The sequence below is a fragment of the Bos taurus genome, chromosome 2 (genome assembly GCF_002263795.3).
Source record: "Bos taurus isolate L1 Dominette 01449 registration number 42190680 breed Hereford chromosome 2, ARS-UCD2.0, whole genome shotgun sequence".
NCBI lineage: Eukaryota > Metazoa > Chordata > Mammalia > Artiodactyla > Bovidae > Bos > Bos taurus.
Genome location: NC_037329.1, coordinates 51,854,339 through 51,875,158, shown reverse-complemented (window position 1 = coordinate 51,875,158; position 20,820 = coordinate 51,854,339). Strand labels below are relative to the sequence as shown.

Genomic DNA, 20,820 nt, shown 5'->3' with positions numbered 1-20,820 from the left:
TTGGTGTTGGGCAGGGAGGCCTGCCGTGCTGCGGTTCACGGGGTCGCAAAGAGTCGGACACGACTGAGTGACTAAACTGAACTGAACTGAATCCCGTACCTAGAATGGGTTCTGGTATGTATATTGCAAGCTTAATACTATTTCTTTATGGATACACAGACTATTCAGACATATACTTACAAATCAGTCATTTCAAATGTACCCATGACTCTGGCTAGTGAAATTAGAAATGAATTCTACTAAAAACAAGTCTTGAGCTTACTGATGAGGCAAAGCAGATAGAAATTTGCTTAAAACTTTAGCTGGTCGGGGAAGCTTCCACACATGCCGTGGGCAACTAAAGCCTGTGCGCCACAACTACGGAGCCTATGCTTAGAGCCCATTGGCCACAGCTGCTGGAGCCTGCACACCTGGAGCCTGTGCTCTGCAACTAGAGAGGCCGCCACAGTGAGAAGCAGATGTCCTGCGATGACCAGTAGCCCCTCCACGCCACAACTGGAGGAAGCCCACGTGCAGCAGTGAAGACCAGCACGGCCACACACAAGCAAACAATTTTTAAAAACAACCAGAGAATACAAGTTCATCTTTGATGAAAGTTTAAAGCAGTATTGAAATTTATCTTAACAAATTTATTTAGGTTAATGTTTTAATGAGGGATTGTGAGATGTAGTTAAATGATTTTAAAATAAAGCCAGTTATATGGCTATTGCATTTTATGAATTATTAATATTTAAAAGATAAGAACTTTTAATTTTGAAAGAACTGAAAACAATTAGATGGAATTTTTTCTTTTTTGTAGAGGAAAACTGGGAGACCAGGGGTTAAACATTGGTACAGATTTGTACTGTAATTAATACATTTGTATACTCTCAATTTTTTATTACTACTGTCTGTTATATAATTTAATGTAAAATACTAAAATGTTAAAAAAAAATCTTCCTTAATTTTCATCCTTTCAAGAAATGGAAGCACAGATATGGATGTGACGAGAGTGGCACTTTAGCTTTTTACTCTTTGTATTATTTAATATTGGACCATTTATAAAATATGGAAATTAAACATTTTAAATAGACATTGGTTTAATCAATCAATAGATCTGAACTAGGAGACTAGGATGAATGATAGAAAAATCATTTGTTCATATTTAAGGAGTTGAACAGACTGACCTTTGTTTAAATTATATTTTATAAGCTTTAATTAATATAATTCTGACTTTTCAGCACAACATTGTTTTCAGGTAAATTCTGTGGGGTTACTTGTTTTTCTTTTTTTAAAACATGATCAACTTCAGCAGAAGATTCGCTTATTGTATGGGAGAAAAGGAAAGGATTAAAAAATATTCTTCCTTCCCCCACAAGGCTATCTTTCCATTAATTCTTCCAACATTAATACAATGTTGCTGACTATGTTATGTTGTTACTAGGTTGTGTTAAATCAAGAGAATAATTGGACATTAAGATTCAACTCTGAATACATTAATTAGATGATTTCTTTATTTCTGTCTTAAGTTACTAATGATTTCCTCTCCATAACTAGGAAAACTCTGAAGAACTCATTAGCCTTTTGGGATTCTATAGCTACTTTAAGATGATTTTGGGGAGATGTCCTCTTTCTGGTACCAGTAGACTCTCTATTAAGTTCCAAAAATTAAAATTTCAAAAAGAAAGGGTACTATTTAGATTCAAAATGCACACCCTTCAGGGGGTTATTTCTTTTCAGATGGAATATGTTCCACAACAATGGTACCTATGGAGAGACATAAGCACCCCATGAATACTAATATGCTCATCAAGATGATCACTGAAAAGCCACAGTTTTTTCTAAATGCTGAGAGTCTGTAAATATCTCCTCTACATGTGGAAGACGTGGGCCATGGTTTTCGGAGGTTTTGTGCCTTGCTGCACTGCAAACTCGTTGTGATCAGATTCTTGTTCTTATTCACCTTTGTGTTCCTAGTACCTTGTCTAGTACAGGAGGTGCTGAATAAATATCTGTTATCAGCTGATTAATAAAATCACTTAATCTTTTTGAATCTTTAGTGTATTAAACCAGAAATTATGTCAAAACTTTTCCTGTTTTAATATTCTATGAATTTTAAGCTGGCATCCTTCTGTAGATAGTAAAAACTTTTCAAAAAGGTTTTTCAATAAAAACTTTGCAAAGAATTTATTCTATCATAATATTATAAACTGCTATAATGTAATGATATTTCCTTTAAGTAAAATCTCACTTTAAAATTATTTAAAAAATTAATCAGATACTTCACCTGGGTCTTCAATATCAATGTATACATAGTGAAACTCATTAAATCCTAATTCCATTGAACAAAAGATAGGGTGATGATCTGAAGTGGTACCAACATGGAGTTCAGAGCTGGGAAAAGAACTCCAAAGACAAACTCAGCCCCGATCACCATTACCCTCCTTGGGCCAGTCCATCTGTGATGATTTTTTCTACTACAGTTGGCCCATGTACCTTGGTGCATCTTCTACTTAACACAGTGAATATTGTCACAGAAGTCATCAGTATAAATTGAATTTTTGTAAATTAGATCACAGCATTCAATAGAGTTACTGAACTTTAGCACCTGCTGTGGGTAGAACCAGATCTTGACCTCACACTTTTATAAACCAGTGAAAGAAACATGAGCACATGGATGATGATACTGTGAGACGTGGTGCTGTTGAGAGAGCAAAAGATGCATCACTCCTAGGACTAACAAGGAAAGTTCTGGGAAGCCATGCCTTGGGACCCAGCAATAAAAAAAAAAGCAGGTTGCAAATGTTCTTCAAAACTCTTTTTTTTTTTTTTTCCCCAAATAACAAGCTCTGGAATTTACATGTAGTAAGTTTGAGTTTTCTATGCATTTTTTTTTCTGTAAAACAAGTTTCCCCAAAGAGCTAAAAGTCAAATGACTCAAACAGAATGGGAATTTTTTACAGCTTCCACTTACTGCCTATTGTCCATTTAGAATTGCTTATGCTTCTAAAAGCTGCCAAATATGCTTTCACTTTCTACATAATCATTATAGGTAAAGACAGATAAATGGGTTTCTTTCAGTGTTGTCTTTGAATTGACAAGCAGGATCACTCCGTGTCAAGGAGATGTAGTGCTGCTTTTCTGTTAATAGTAAGCTGTAATATTACAGGTATTGTAGTGACTGGTTAAATATAAATAATTATATTAATTTGACAATAATGAATTCAGTTCAGTTCAGTTGCTCGGTTGTGTCTGACTCTCTGCAACCCTATGGACTGCAGCACCCAGGCTTCCCTGTCCAACACCAACACCTGGAGCTTACTCAAACTCATGTCCATCGAGTCAGTGATGCCATCCAACCATCTCATCCTCTGTCGTCTCCTTCTCCTCCTGCCTTCAATCTTTCCCAGCATCAGGATCTTTTCCAGTGAGTCAGTTCTTCGCACCAGGTGACCAAAGTATTGGAGTTTCAGCTTCAGTGTCAGTCCTAATGAACACCCAGGACTGTTCTCCTTTAGGATGGACTGGTTGGATCTCTCGTAGTCCAAGGGACTCTCAAGAGTCTTTTCCAACACCACAGTTCAAAAGCATCAATTCTTCTGTACTCAGCATTCTGTATAGTCCAACTCTCACATCCGTACATGATTACTGGAAAAACCATAGCTTTGACTAGACAGACCTTTGTTGGCAAAGTAATAATGTCTTTGACAAGAATATTCCTCCATAATTTTATTTTACCTGTTCAGTTCAGGTAATGAAAGTAACATGCTAAAATAACTCAAAACAAGTTTAGATTTGCTACTGGATGAATTTTGTTTTTGAGTATTTTTGACCACACATTGTATTCTAAGCACTCTGTAGAGACCTGGAGATGGTAATGAGGACAAAAACTAATTAAGTTCCTGCACTAAAAATAAAATTTAAAGTCTGTTAGGAAAGACATAGATCAATTCAATAATCACACAATAAATGTGGAAAATAATAAAAGCAATAGAGTCATGAAATACAATTTAATGGTTTTGGGGGTGGGTGGGTGTATATGTGGGTGAGTGTTGTCCTGTGATTATATTTGCATTTTTAAATACTCTATCTTCAATGTAATTGGTATTGCCAACAGCAGTTGTAAGGAGAACAGTTTGAAAGTCCAGAAAAAAAATGACCATGTTAGTTTAATGTAATACTAGTGATGATGAGAGAAGTAGACAGATGAGCAATTATTACTTCTGTAATGGATTTAAGGCAATTTAAGCCTTAATATTTATCAAATGTCTGTAATGTGTCAAGGGCTTCCCTGGTGGCTCAGCTGGAAAAGAATCTGCTTGCAGTGCAAGAGACCCCGATTCGATTCCTGGGTCAGGAAGTTCTCTTGGAGAAGGGATAGGCTATCAACTCCAGTATTCTTGGGCTTTACTTATAACTCAGATGGTAAAGAAACTGCTTGCAGTGCAGGAGACCTGGGTTCGATCCCTGGGTTGGGAAGATCCCCTGGAGGAGGGCATGGCAACCCACTCCAGTATTCTGGCCTGGAGAGTCCCCATGAGGAGAGGAGCCTAGTGGGCTACAGTCCATGGGGTCCCAAAGAGTTAGACACGCCTGAGCAACTAGGTGCAAGCACATAATGTGTCAAATGCTCCTTTACGTGCTAGGGACACAAACACAAATATGTTAAAAAAAAAACTCTTCCCTCAAGAAGCTCCAGGTTCACCATGACATTTCCGAGTATGATCAACTATACATTCATCAAATAGCTGTGTGTGTGTGTATGCTCAGTCATGTTGGACTCTCTGTAACCCCATGGGCTGTAGTCTGCCAGGGTTCTATCTCCATGGGGATTCTCCAGGCAAGAATACTGGAGTGGGTTGCCATTTCCTACTCCAGGGGATCTTCCCAACTCAGGGATCAAACCCATGTCTCTTGTGTCTCCTGTATTAGCAGAGGGATTCTTTACCACTGTGCCACCTCAGAAGCCCTATAAAGTAGCTAATGTCAGATAATTCATGTTTTTGTTTGGTTGCCCAGTCATGTCCGACTCTTTGTAACCCACGGACCTCCCTGTTTCTCACCATCTCTGAAGTTTGCCCGAGTACATATCCATTGCATCAGTAATGCCATCCTGCCATCTCATCCTCTGACCCCCTCTTCTTCTGCTCTCAGTCTTTTCCAGCATCAGGAACTCTTCCAGTGAGTCGGCTCTTTGCATCATGTGACCAAAATGCTGGAACTTCAGCTTCAGCATCAGTCCTTCCAACGAGTATTCAGGGTTGATTTCCCTTAAGATTGACTGGTTTGATCTCCTTTCTCTCCAAGGGACTCTCAGAAGTCTTCTCCAGCACCACAGTTGGAAGGCATCAACTCTTTGGCACTCTGCCTTCTTACAGTCCAGCTCTCACAACCATATATGACCACTGGGAAGACCATAGCCTTGACTATACGGACCTTTGTCTGAAGAATAAAGTTTCTGCTTTTCAACACACTGTCTAGGTTTGTCATGGCTTTCTTGCCAAGAAGCGATCGCCTTCTGATTTCATGGCTGCAGTCACCATCCGCAGTGATTTTAGAGCCCAAGAAGAGGAAATCTGTCACTATTTCCACATTTTCCCCTTCTATTTGCCATGAAGTAATGGACACGGTTGCCATGATCTTAGTTTTTTTAATATTTAGTTTTAAGCCGGCTCTTTCAATCTCCTCCCTTACCCTCATCAAGATGTTCTTTAGTTCCTCTTTGCTTTCTGCTGTTAGAATGGTATTATCTGCATACCTGAAGTTGTTGATGTTTCTCCCGCCTATCTTGATTCCAGCTTGTAACTCATCCAGCCTGGCATTTCTCATGATGGCATTTCAACATATAGGTTAAACAAACAGGGTGGCAGCAGACAGCCATGACTTACTCCTTTCTTAATCTTGAACCAGTCATCTGTTCCATACAGGCTTCTAATGGTTGCTTCTTGACCCGCATACAGGTTTCTCAAGAGACAGGTAAGATGGCTTGGTATTCTCATCTCTTTAAGAGTTTTCCACAGTTTGTTATGAACCACACAGTCAAAGGCTTTAGCGTAGTCAGTGAAACAGGTAGATATTTTTTGGAATTCCCTTGCTTTCTCTATGATCCAACGAATGTGGGCAATCTGATCTCTGGTTCCTCTGCCTTTTCTAAACCCAGCTTGGACATCTGGAAGTACTTGGTTTGCATAATGCTGAAGCCTAGCCTGCAAGATTTTAAGCATAACCATGCTAGTATGGGAGATGAGTGCAACTGTCCGATGGTTAGTACATTCTTTAGTACTACCCTTCTTGGGAATTGGGATGAGGATTCACCTTTTCCGGTCCTATGGCCACTGCTGGGTCTTCCAGATTTGCTTACATATTCAATACAACACCCTGATGGCAACATCTTTTAGGGTTTTTAATGGCTCCACTGGAATTCCATCTCATCCACTACCTTTATTGACAGAAGTGCTTCCTAAGGCCCATTTGATTTCACATTCCAGAATGTCTGGCTCTGGGTGGCTGACCACACCATCATAGTAACCCAGTTCATTAAGACCTTTCTTGTATAATTCTTCCATGTATTCTTTCCATCTCTTCTTGATCTCTTCACTGTCTACTAGGTCTCTACCATTTCTGTCCTTTATTGTGCCCATCTTTGGGTGAAATGTTCCCTTTGTATTTCCAATTTTCCTGAAGAGATCTCTAGTCTTTGCCATTCTGTTTTTCCTTCTAGTTTTATGCACTGTTCATTGAAGAAGGCCGTATTGCCTCTCCTTGCTATTCTTTGAAACTCTGCATTTAGTTGTATATACCTTTCCCTTTCTCCCTTGCTTTTTGCTTCTCTTCTTTCTTCAGCTATTTATAAAGCCTCCTCAGATAACCACTTTGCCTTCTTGCTTTTCTTTTTCATTGGGATGGTTTTGTTTACTGCCTTCTATACATTATTGTGGATCTCCATCCATAGTTCTTCAGGCACCCTGTTTACTAGATCTAATCCCTTGAATGTATTTGTTACCTCCACTGCATATTCATATGGGGTTTGATTTAAATAGTAACTGGCTATCCTAGCGGTTTTCCCTGCTTTCTTTAGTTTAAGCCTGAATTTTGCTTTGAGAAGCTGATGATCTGAGCCACAGTCAGCTCTAAGTCTTGTTTTTGCTGACTATATACAGTTTCTCCATCTTTGGCTACAAAGAATGTAATTAATTTGATTTCTGTATTGACCATTTCATGATGTCCATATGTAAAGTCATCTCTTGTGTTGTTGGAAAAGGGTGTTTGCTATGTCACAGTGCATTCTCTTGGTAGAATTCAGTTAGCCTTTGCCCTGCTTCATTTTGTTCTCCAAAGTCAAACTTTTGACTTCCTGCTTTTGCATTCCAATCCCCAGTGATGAATAGAAAATCTGTTTTCTGGTTTTAGTTCTAGGAGGTCTTCTAGGTCTTCATAGAACTGATGGACTTCAGCTTCTTCGGCATCAGGGATAGGAGCACAGACTTAAATTATTGTGTTATTGAATGGCTTGCCTTGGAAGAGAATCAAGATCATCCTGTCATTTTTGAGGTTACACCCAAGTACTGCATTTCAGACTCTTGTTGATTATGAGGGCTTCTCCATTTTGTCTATGGGATTTTTGCCCACAGTAATAGATATAATGGTCATCTGAATTAAATTCGCCCATTCATGTACATTTTAGCTTACTGATTCCTAATATGTCGATGTTTATTCTTACCATCTCCTCCTTGACTGCCTCCTATTTACCTTGATTTATGGACCTAACATTCAGGTTCCTATGCAATACTGTTCTTTGCAGCATTGGGTTTTACTTTCATCACCAGACACATCCAAAACCACGCATCATTTCTCCTTTGGTCCAGCTGCTTCATTCTTCCTGAGGCTATTTGCAGTTCTCTTTGGCTCTTCTCCAGTAGCATATTGGCCACCTTCCAACCTGGGGACTCATCTTTTGGTTTCACATCTCTTTGTCCTTTTGTACAGTTCATAAGGTGCTCATGTTAAGTGTACTGGGGTGGTTTGCCGTTCCATCCTCCAGTGGATCGTGTGTTTTCAGAACTCTCTGCTATGACCTGTCCGTCTCAGGTGGCCCTACACAGCATGGCTTATAGCTTCATTTAGTTACGAAGCCCCTTTGCCATGACAAGGCAGTAATCTGTGAAGGGGAGATAGTTCATATTCACCATCATTAAATTTTGCTGCATATTATTTAACTTTCACTCGGGGATTCTTTAAGAATTAACAGAAATAATGCATTTGGAAACACTTTCAAAGTATAAATATAAGATGTTCATTTTCCTCTTTATAGCTTTCTTATAATATCTAGCTTAAGCTAATATTTAAATAAATTTTTGTTTCCTAAGTACACACAGAAACTGCACATTATATAACAAAATACCATAGACAAGGTGGCTGATGGCTTTGAAAATAGACATTTCTCACAGGCATGGAGGCTGGGAAGCCCAAGGTCAAGATAATAGCAGGTTCTCTTCCTAATGAGGTGAGGAAGCAGGCTCTTCCTGGTTTGCAGACTGCCATTTTCTTGCTATGTGTCACATGCAGAGAGAGACTTCTGGTTTCCTTAATCCCATTATAGGGGCTGCACTCCCATGACTTCATCTAGACCTAATTCTCTCTCATCACTTTGGGAGTTAAGATTTTAACATATGAATTTTGGGGAAAAACACAAACATTTGGTCTACAATGGCACCCCACTCCAGTACTCTTGCCTGGAAAATCCCATGGACGGAGGAGCCTGGTGGGCTGCAGTCCATGGGATCGCGAAGAGTCAGACACCACTGAGTGACTTCACTTTCACTTTTCACTCTCATGCATTGGAGAAAGAAATGGCAACCCACTCCAGTGTTCTTGCCTGGAGAATCCCAGGGACAGAAGAGCCTGGTAGCCTGCCATCTCTGGGGTCGCACAGAGTCAGACACGACTGAAGCGACTTAGCAGCAGCAGCAGCAAGAAGTCTCTAGAGTATGCTAACCAGTGACAAAATAATTTACACTAAAATATGTGCCTGGTAACAAAGGAGGTGACAGACAAATGTTGGGATTACTGAGTTTCTTCCAGTGGTAGTATCACTGCAGTGCCTGCACTTTCTAAAGTAGAAGTAAAATTAGGCTTCTCTAGTGGCTCTAGTGGTAAAGAATCTGCCTGCAATGCAGGAGACCTGGGTTCAATCCCCAGGTTGGGAAGAAACCCTAGAGAAGGAAATGGCAACCCACTCCAGTACTCTTGCCTGGAGAATTCCATGGACAGAGGAGCATGGCAGGCTGCAGTCCATGGGATTGTAAAGAATCGGACACGACTGTGCGATGAACTTTCACTTTCAAAATTAGAGTTGATGTTATTTCACACATTTGAATTCAGGGTTTTTCAGACCATTAACTTTTTATTTCCTAACTTTTCATTATATACAATTTTAACATGAACAAAAGTAGAGAGAATAATAATGATAATGATTCCTTATTTCCATTACCATCTTCAACAATTATTAACATTTTAGCAATCTGATTCCACCTATTCCTCATTTTATTTTTGCTTTTTAGCTGGAGTTGTTCAGTCTCTAAGATGTGTTTGTTTGCAACCCTATGAACTATCCTTAATATCCCAGAGTTTGCTCAAACTCATGTCCATTGAGTCGATGATACCATCCAATCATCTCATCCTGTCATCCCCTTCTCTTGCCCTCAATGTTTCCCAGCATCAGGGTCTTTTCCAATGAGTTAGTTCTTTGCATTAGGTGGCCAAAGTATAGGAGGTTCAGCATCAGTCCTCCAATGAATATTCAGTGTTGATTTCCCTCATGATTGACTGGTTTGATCTCCTTGTTGTCCAAGCTGTTTAGTTGGAGTATTTTTAAACAATTCCAGACAAAATATCATGATTTCACTGATGAATACTTTAGTATGAATTTCATTTTATAAGGTATTTTTTAAACATAACCACTTCACTTTGTTAATCAACCTAACAAAATTAACAAATATTTCTTAATATCACCCAATACTGTATTCAAATTCCCCCATTTATTTTCAAGGTAATTTTTTTGTTGTTGTTGGTTTACTCAAATCTGGATTCAACAGAGTTCACATAAATACTCTACTTGGTGGTCACGTAGGTCTCTCTATCTGCAAAAGGCTTCTTTCTTCCTCTCTTCCTCTCCTTTGTTCTTCTTCCCCCACTCCCTTCTATCCTTAATTTTCAGGCGTTCTATTTGCTTGAAATACCAATCATCCATCCTGGGAAAATTGGACATCCCTTGAGTCAACAGCGATCTTGTTCCTCTATCTCCTGTATTTCCTATAAATAGATAATTCAATATAGGTTTCATCAACAACTTAGCTAAAGCTCTTCTGAAAGCATGGCTTGCAAAGAAGGACCCCAGTGCCAGTGCCAGTAGTTTATTTGGAAAGTGACTCCAGAAGACAGAACAGAGGAGTAGCGAGAGTGGGCTGGGAAGAACAAGACCATTTAAGGTTGTGTTACCAAGGTGACAACTGTAGACAGCAGAGCTCTGTTCAGTGGGGACCTCTGGGGAGTTTAGAAAGCACCTCTCAAGCTCACCACTGGCTTCCCTTTCCCCTTGGTTGAAGGTTTCTGTGGAAGCTGGTGCTTGCACACAGTGAACTGGAACCATTCCCCAGACCTGCAGCTGAGATCGGAGGTGGGCAGAGGGCTGGGATGTGAGCACCAGAGGCATTTGCTACAACTAGTTTCATTCTAGAACATTTCACATGTGATTCAGTGTATGCTTTTTGTGTGAGACATGTAATGACCAGGTGCCCTGTTTGAAATGATTCTAAACTTGAAAAGTCATGTCAGCTTTTTAAAGTTCTTTCAATAATCTTTCAATAATGATTTTCCATTCATTGATGATCATTGCCTGTATCCATCATTACTTTCAGGGTTGCAAGCTGGTGATTTTTCTAATTCCATTGTTCTTGCTCTATTTGCTTGTTGGAATTTTTCTAAAAGATAAACTTTCTTTTACTAACCATTTAGTTACCTCAAAGCAACTAAAGACATAAATTCTTGATACTTTCTCCTCCACCCCTTTTACAAATTAATTTACAGTGTAATGAGTTTGTGCTCTGACAACCTCTAAGGTAATCTATTGAATCTTTTTTTCTTCCCTTAAAACAGTAGGGAAGCATTTCCATGCTATTAAAAAATGGTGGGATGGGGATAGGTTTTTGGTTGTTTCACATCATTAACAAGTTATCAGGCTCTCAGGCTTAGTAAAGGGAACAGAGGCATAATAGGATGAATGGATAACTCAGCAGTAGGCAGACGACAAGGAAGGCAAGATAACTCTTGATTGTAGCACAAGATGAGTCAAGGAAGTAAGGCAAGCAATGGTCTTAGTGTGGGCAGAACTCACAAAGTTGCTTGCATAAATTAAGAAGTTTGAAACTCCAGATTTCTGTTGCTGAAGTGCATTTTAGAGCTCTTGGTTCTCAAAATAGAAACCTGGATCTTTTCAGTCCCGTTTTCCTAAAATGTTTTGTAAAGGAATGCTAAAAGACTATGAGTACCGGTCAAATTAAACTGTAAGCCAATTTATCTCACAGCTAAGTAGGGTCAACAACTCACTGAAGTTTGCCTGTAATTTTCCCCATTTCAGCACAGAAAGTTCATCACAGAAACTCCCTCAAGTCCTAGGCAAACCTGAATTGTTGGTCACTCCAGTTAAAATGAACCTTTTTAGTGAAAAGATGTTTATAAACTATGATCAGTTTTGAGGAGTATATATGCCATTTCCTTAGTCTGCTGGCTGATCCTGCTATTTTTCCCTTTCAGAAATTCTCCTTTGTGACTGCCAGCATGTGTTTATAAGGAACTAAGAAGGAAAGGCTATGTTCTCTATTCAAGGAACAGAGAAAGTGAGGTCACCAGGCCGCATGGGGATCAAAACATTGCTGTTAGCATCACTAACACCTGTTTTAAGTTAATCCGAAAATGAAGGCTGGGAATAATGATTCTGCATAATCGTTTTTGTATTAGTTGTATTTTGCTGGGAAAATTAATCTTTTGAAAAAGTATTTTCTTGTAGACTTGAAACTGAGTTGACAGCATTACTAAAGACATATTACTCAGTTATTATACCATGTTATATATTTGTGAAATCTATTTTCCTATGCACATCTTTGTACTATGTCCTGATAAATATCTTATAATATTTTGGTATAACTAAGTGGCTCTAATTGACTAGAGGCAATTATTATGACATATAATACTTTTTGCTTCACCATCTGAATACCTGTCTATGGGATAAAGTATCCTTCTATGACCTAGCTCTCTTATATCTTACCTGGTTACCATATTTATGTGTGTCTTTGTCCTAATCTGATATGCTGCAACCAGACAGATGTATCACTTCCATCCATTAAAATTAGCCAACTATTGGGATTTTATTGCCTTCAGATCCAGCATATTCACAGATGGGATAAAAAGAATGATTCAGCTGCTTCTCAGAATCCCTACCTTATTGGCAAGATTTTTCAACTGTGGCTCTGACTAGGAAAATTTTAGCAAAAGCAATGTGGGAAACATGTAGGAAATTTTTAGTGCCCAATATGCAGATGATTGGAATCCAAGGTATAATTTAAAAAGGAAGATAATTAACAGTCACATGGGTTACTTCAGTTTTTATTTTACAGACAACTTTGGGCACACTGACTCATGAAAACAGAGCCTGGGTACAACACAAATGATGTTTTTGAACATCAGCCAACGTATCAGTAATCTGTTCCAGAGAATGAAGAGCTATTGTCGCTTTAGCCTGAATCTTCACATTATTTGTATTCTATTTCTGATGGTACAAATATAAATAATGCCTTAAAAAAAGACTTTAGTTTTGGATTTGGTTGAAGTAGATTTTGGATTCTTAGGGAACCATGGGAAAACCAGCACACCTGTCTAAATTTAGGTTTCCTCATCTTTGAGTGATAGAGATGACTGCTCAGCCAGCATCACAGACTCTTTATCAGGATCAAATGAGATAATGTAGAAAAGATGGATGGATTATAAGGTAATAATCACCAACCAAATGTCAGTTATAATTATAGAGCTACTATTTCTAGGCTTTGAGGGACACTTTCTATTTGTTGGGGCTTCTCTGGTAGCTCAGAAGGTAAAGAATTTGCCTGCAATGCAGGAGACCCAGGTTCAGTCCCTGAGTGGGGAAGATTCCCTGGAGAAGAGAATGGCTACCCACTCCAGTATCCTTGCCTGGAGATTTCCACGGGCAGAGGAACCTGGTGGGCTACAGTCCATGGGGTTGCAAAGAGTCAGACACGACTGAGCAACTCTTTCACTTTCACTTCTATTTGTTGATATATTTTTCATAAAAATCATGTCAAATTAAAAAAAATACTCAAGAGCACATTATGTAATGCTTGGCGCAAGGTAGAGAGTCATTAAATCTATTCTTTTTTAATTTATTGGATTATATCTCCATGTGTATTTCTTTCTAGAAAGAAAATAATATGGAATTATATCATATATCTGGACTTTGGATGCTGGTTGGGGTTTTAAAATATTCTATCTACAGATATTGTCTTCCTTTGTACTGAACTATTTTAGGAGAGGAAACAGACTGTGTATTCCTAATAATATAATTTTTATTGCACAAAATATCACTGAGTTACTGTCTACTGTTTTAAACATTTCTCAAGGAAAAACTTTCATCCTGGACTAAACTAAATGTCTAAATAGATCGATTCTTACTCTGAAGTACTGAAATAACATTTTAATGCCACTTCCAAAACATAAATTTTGCTGTAGTTTTTGAAAGGTGAATAAAATCTTTGAAGCTAAAAATAAAGGAGAGACTATGACAATCATTTTACTACCAAAATACAGACACACACACTCCATTTGTTACTTTCTAATTTAAATAATGTAGTGGCTACTGAGAGACATCAACAATATTTTTGTCAGGTTCTACTATGCGCAGATGACAATTATCAGACATTTTGGGTTGTATAGGGCCTTTGGGTAGATTTCTTTAATTTTGTCCTAAGTGCTTCCAATCGTGTTTGCTTTCTTTAGGTTTTACTGCATCACAGGGAAACAGATTTCTTTCTCCTGTGACAAAGAGAGAACCCAGGAAGGGGCAAGTTTTTTCCCCCTCACAGGTGATGGAGTTTGTATAAAGAATGCAGTGGATAATAGCTGGCTTGTCTTCTGAACAGATGGTGATGGTCTTGTTGCTAGGATAAGGCCTCAAGAATTTAGTTTTTAATTCCACATTATTTGCCTCAGTGCCATGAATATCCCTAGGTTTCCCAAGGCAAAAAAAAAGAGAAAAAAAAAAAACCTCACCCAGGAAGAGTGACACAGAGAGAGAGATGAGGGGACAGAGCAAAGATTGGAGCCAGGTCAATAGAGACTTTGGGGAAAATGCCTGCTCAGCTGTCTGCAGTTACCTGAGTCTGAAAGGCAGGCAGGAAGAAAGATTGGTTTGGCAGAAGAACTGGATCTTTTGATGCCTCTGATACCACAGAGAAAAATACCCATTTCTTCCTATTAGAAGTCTGTTGACTTTCCTAATAAAGATAAACATGTTTCTGAAGGAGTTAGCTCTTACAGAATGACATTTACAAAAACAGCTATGTATACACACGGGAATGTTTGCCAAGAATTTGGGCCAATGGTGGTCTAGGAAGCATTTTACAGAAATATTTTTAAATAGTCGCCATATCTAAAAGTGAGCGACTTTCATTCCCTCCACTCAATTAAATATCTAATTTCAACTCTAGGAGATAATAACTGAGGTGTTCTTTTTTTTATGTATATAAATGAACAGTTAGAAAACTGTTAAACACATAGCCCTGAAGCATGAAAAATATATTCGTTTAACAGCTTCATTCTTCTATCGCTAATTTATTTCAGAGAATTTCCTCTAGTGTAATTTTCAATAAAATGCTGTTATTTTGAAGTCTTCTTTATTGAATACAAGAGTGATGTATATGATTATAGGCCAATAGTCTAAAAGACTTGAGCATTCAGCTACGAGTGAGGGTGTGTCTGTGTGTTAGAACAAGATTACCTGCCAGGGCTGTTGGATCACATGCTTGAATTAGTCACTTCCATCAAATCCTCCATTATGTTGCATGTCCTCACCTCACCACACACACACACGCACACACGCACACATGCACACACACACTGTAACTGACATTACTCGCTTGTCTCAGAACTCTCTGGATGCAACTTTAATCATTCAGTAATTGACCATATAATTTTTATGACTAATGTGACTGGTGGCATTGTGCACAAGTCTTTCACTTAACTTGTCTCACTGTCAAATGCTAATGTGTGTTTGCTGAGTCTCTACACTCTGGTTCAGACTAAGATGGGGCACCTGCTAGTGCTGAGAAATTTATACCTCACTCAAAATTGGTATTAGGCATAAGGTATTGCAAGTTGTAGCTAAATCTTGTATCATTTCGATGGAGAGTATAAATCACATACTATTGTGTTTCAAAAGCTGCCAATTGCACTCAGGTTTTATATTAGTTTGTTTGGAGGGAAAGGATGTCACAGGTTTTCTCCTTTCCACACCTCCTCTAACCTGGTGATTATGACTCACTGCAATTCTGCCTCCCCTGACAAACCTCCAGGTATTTTAGGGCTCTTCTTGTGAAATAGCCAAACATTTGTCTTTTTAAAATCCCTTCACTTGTCAAAATTACCTGTTTGGTGTTATACTTCCTCAGGTCCTTTAAGTAAACTCTCTGTATGGTCTGACTGATTTCATTTGAGGTAAGGTGTTAATGACTTATTAGTGTCTTCGTAGATAATATCCTTGCTTTCTGGTAAAGATTTTTAATGATGTGTAAAAATAATGACCAGTGATTAGAATTCTAAATGTTACAGGAAAAATGGTAATAAGAACGTGGGGGGAATGGAACAGATATTTTTGGCAGAAATGCTTTTCACTATTTCTCAACATGTATCATGTAGACAGCTGCCTTTTCTACTAAATGTCTGACCAGCCCTGTTTTAGAGAAATTTTGCCATATTCAACTATATGTGTGTCTGGAGATGTGGTAGACACCATAATCTGGCTCTTTACTTATACTGGCTGAGGCATACTATAATATAAAATGTGTCCTCCAGAAAAGCAGACTTCATTTAAATAAACAATTGTTTTAGATATGCCCCATTACTAAACTACTTATTTGGCCGAATTTACTTGAAAAATTATTTCTAAACTTATTTGCATGGCTGTGGTGTGCTCAGTTGCTCATTCGTGTCTGACTCCTTGAAAACCCATGGACTGTCACCTGCCAAATTTCTTTGTCCATAGAATTTTTCAGGCAAGAATATTGGAGTGAGTTTCCATTTCCTACTCTTAGGGGATCTTCCTGACCCAGGGATTGAACCTGCGTCTCTGCATCTCCTGCATTGACAGGCATATTCTTTACCATTGAGCCACCTGTGCCATCTGTATTTGCTCTATATTTGGACAAGTAGGTTTTTAAAAAAGACCATCATGTTGTAGAATTACCAGATCCCCAGAAAGCTGGCTTTAACAGCTGTAAAGTCCTCTTGAATGTGGCCTTAAATCTCCCCCTCCCCTTTTAAACATACAGAGTTCATGCTGGCAGCAGACTTTAAAAAGCTGATTTACGACTATTCCCACTTAACACTTTCATGATTTGAATGACCACTAAAGGCAGCTTTGAAACCAGAAAGAAAAAGCGAAAGGTCATAGCTGTTGCCACAGAAATCTTGTTGGGTTTTTGTGGAACCAGTTACTTCTGATTAAGACATTTCAATTGGCCAAGCTTATCAGTGGGCATCGAGAAATGGGTTTGCAAAGAGGTCTGCTTGGAAAACAGAAAAATTAAGGCTGGAGAAAACAATCATGAGCTTTTTAAAACATTGTTTTCTCTATATGTACCTCCTTTTCCCCCTTGATTTTAATGAACTGTGTATGTTTTTCTGACAGCCACAAAAACTATGCGCTGCGATATGAAGAGAAATGCCATTGTTCTTACTGGGTCATTTCCTATCAGAGCCCATCAGGGGGTCCAGGCATTTACAGTGAAGACCAGTAATTGTACTATCTCGCTTGGTGGGTAAGTCATTCAGAAGGGAACAAACTGTTAAAACTGAGCCTGCTATTTTTTTGGTGAGTATGTTATCAATCTGTTTAAGTAAACTTTGGTATTACCCAGAAGATTGTTCTCTAATTATTATATTCTTAACGCTGTGTTCAAATTGTGTGAATGTCCTGTCTTAAATGAACTCCCCTGCATGTAGATTTTTCAGGGATCTCTAAATAGAGGGTGGTTTCATTATGTACCACAGCTATGGATACTTTACATACAGCCAAGTGAGTTAAAGACAAAAGTTTTTTTTTTTTAGCAGTTTAATGAAAGGAGTGTAAATTTATGTACAAATATGAAAAGTATAGAGGAAAAAATGAGGATATTATTTGATATTGTATGGTTTTATATCTAAGTGTAGAACTCACACTCCTGCTTTGTTTCTCGGCAGTCCCTAAAGAGCTTAGCATTGGACACAGCATAGAATAAAATAAATAACTGACCAGCATAATGGATAGAAATTAATTAGGTCTAATTACAGCCTGCTTCAAGTGCAAAAAATAAAAGGAGCAGATTTAGAAAAGATGTTTGGGGGAAATTTGGGATTAGAATAAAAGCAGGATGTCCATTGAGAAAGCTAACGTTTCATCCCGAATCAAAATACTTCTGATTCATGGAATGTGGACTAGCTGGAGGGAAGGAATGACAAAGATAAAATAAAGGGATGTGTTGGCTTTATAGTCTGCAAATGATTGACTTTATAATTATATATTGGAGAATATGATTTCAGGGCACAGTGCACCAATCAAAAACTTTAGAGATTATGACTAAGTAAACTAGAGTCTGTGAAAGTTGTGAAAAGGAAGGAATAGTTCTTCCTAGGGGGCTGAACCAAACTGTCAATTGGGTACATGGAGAGTCTGACTCAATACAATAGAGATAATACACACCATATGGTATGTTATCTGAACTATATGTTCCCTATGCTATGCTATGCTATGCTAAGTCACTTCAGTCATGTCCGACTCTGTGTGACCCCATAGACAGCAGCCCACCAGGCTCCCCTGTCCCTGTTCCCTACTATTGAATATTTTCAGTACCATTTTGAAGCTTGTGAGATTTATTCACCCTTTGTCTTGTATAGTCTCCCTGGTGGCTCAGATGGTAAAGCATCTGCCTGCAATGTGGGAGACCCGGGTTCGATCCCTGAAGATTCCCCTGGAGAAGGAAAGGGCAACCCACTCCAGAACCCTTGCCTGGAAAATCCCATGGATGGAGGAGCCTGGTAGGGTACAGTCCATGGGGTTGCAAAGAGTCAGACATGACTGAGCAACTTCGCTTTCCTTTTCTTTTCCTGTCTTGTATTGTTTTTAACTTTTCCTAGTAAAAAGGGAGATAGTTATATCTTACTGAATATATATGTTAGTATATTCTCCATGAAAAAATATAAAATCATTCTTAGTGCTTTAAGAGAATGAATTATTTTTATTTCCACTGCCTGTAGATTATTCTTTGTGGTTTCGTTTTTTCTATTCTATTTTAACAAATGATTTTACTCTTTTTTCTGAGCCCAACACTATAAAGAAAAGATGAGAAAATTAGCAAAACAGAGAAGAAATAGAGGGCTTCCAGGTGGCTCAGTGGTAAAGAATCTGCCTTTCAATTCAGAAGATGCAGGTTCAATTCCTGGGCCAGGAAGATCCCCTAGAGGAGGGAATGGCAACCCACTCCAATATTCTTGCTTGGAAAATACCATGGATATAGGACCCTGGTGGGCTACAGTCCATGGAGTTTCAAAGAATTAGACACAATTGAAGCCACTGAGCTCACACTCACCCTCTAGAATGTACTTCAAATCATAAAATGTTGTAACCATGATGATGCAAGAGCTGATTTACTCAAACAAGATCCAAACTCATTCAGTCATCTTTCTCTAAGCCTTAGAATTTGACTATGAAGATTATGATATTTGGTAATGCATTTGAATAATATCCAAAGGGATTCCTTTTACTTTGTATTTTTTGCAGAGAGCAAAGATAGAGAGAAGTGAAAAGGAATAACATTTAACAGATAGTTATTTGCCAGGCACTGGGCAAAGTGCTTTTAAATGCCCCTTTAATAAAAATTTTCTCTTTATAAGAGCTATCCAGAATAGCTTTCTTGATCCTCAATTACCATATAAGAACATAGATTCAGAGAAACTAAATAACTTGCACAAGTTGATGAGGGCAGGAACCATGTCTTCTTCCCTCCTCCTCTCATTATCCTCTCTCTTAATACCTAGAAATAGTTGGCACCTGAGTAGTACTCATTACATGTATAGTTCATCTTACGTTGAATCCAGTTCCAAAACCTGTGCTTTCCTCATAATTGTCATAGCATCCATACTCTGAACTAAACTATATACAATTACTGAATTGTGTTAGCTTTAACTATATGGTATTTAGAGTGTGCTTTTTTATTAGTAGTATTTTTTGTATACTTCAGTTAACCAGTATGGGTTTGGTGAAAGCTATAAGCCACTCCTTAATGGAAAACTGGAGAAACTTTAGTCAGCAGTTGTCCCTGTGGTTCATCTCCAAGCCCTGTTCCATCTGTTCAAAATAAATTACCATCCAAGGGTAAGCTGCCCCTCAACAGTATAGGGTCAAAAGAATCTGGTCAGCAGATGAGAAAATACATTTGGCTGGCTGCTTTGACCCAATCCATTTTCCTCCAGATACTCCCCACCATCCAATATAAACCAATGTGGATATCATCTCTCCCGATTTCTCTAGGAAGAACCAGGCAACCTGGCTTTTCATCATATTCAGGGGTGTCTTGAGTACACAGTTTCTTCATTTTTTCTCTCCATTAGACTTTAAGTTTCTTGCAGTCAAGGATCATATCAGAATGTTTTACTACTGAATTAGAAGTAATGCTCAAAATTCTCCAAGCCAGGCTTCAGCAACACGTGAACTGTGAACTTTCTGATGTTCAAGCTGGTTTTAGAAAAGGCAGAGGAACCAGAGATCAAATTGCCAACATCTGCTGGATCATGGAAAAAGCAAGAGAGTTCCAGAAAAACATCTATTTCTGCTTTATTGACTGTGCCAAAGCCTTTGACTGTGTGGATCACAATAAACTGTGGAAAATTCTGAAAGAGATGGGAATACCAGACCACCTGACCTGCCTCTTGAGAAATCTGTATGCAGGTCAGGAAGCAACAGTTAGAACTGGACATGGAACAACAGACTGATTCTAAATAGGAGAAGGAATATGTCAAGGCTGTATACTGTCACCCTGTTTATTTAACTTGTATGCAGAGTACATCATGAAAAATGCTGGGTTGGAAGAAGCACAAGCTGGAATCAAGATTGCCAGGAGAAATATCAATAACCTCAGATATGCAGATGACACCACCCTTATGGCAGAAAGTGAAGAGGAACTCAAAAGCCTCTTGATGAAAGTGAAAGTGGAGAGTGAAAAAGTTGGCTTAAAGCTCAACATTCAGAAAACGACGATCATGGCATCCGGTCCCACTACTTCATGGGAAATAGATGGGGAAACAGTGGAAACAGTGTCAGACTTTATTTTTTTGGGCTCCAAAATCACTGCAGATGGTGACTGCAGCCATGAAATTAAAAGATGCTTACTCCTTGGAAGGAAAGTTATGACCAACCTAGATAGCATATTCAAAAGCAGAGGCATTACTTTGCCAACAAAGGTCCATCTAGTCAAGGCTATGGTTTTTCCTGTGGTCATGTATGGATGTGAGGGTTGGACTGTG

General features: G+C 38.6%; 1 long non-coding RNA gene across 4 annotated transcripts in view; it reads left to right on the top strand.

Moving 5' to 3' along the window:
• LOC132343016 (uncharacterized) overlaps positions 1 to 20,820 on the top strand; it is a 372,811-nt gene that overhangs the window by 197,612 nt on the left and 154,379 nt on the right. For 3 of the 4 annotated variants that reach the window (XR_009491652.1, XR_009491653.1, XR_009491658.1), the window contains exon 2: positions 16,952 to 17,081. This is a non-coding gene — a long non-coding RNA (uncharacterized lncRNA). Of the gene's footprint in view, positions 1 to 16,951; positions 17,135 to 20,820 lie in introns of all 4 variants that reach the window. The other variant, XR_009491660.1, reaches the window with a different exon arrangement.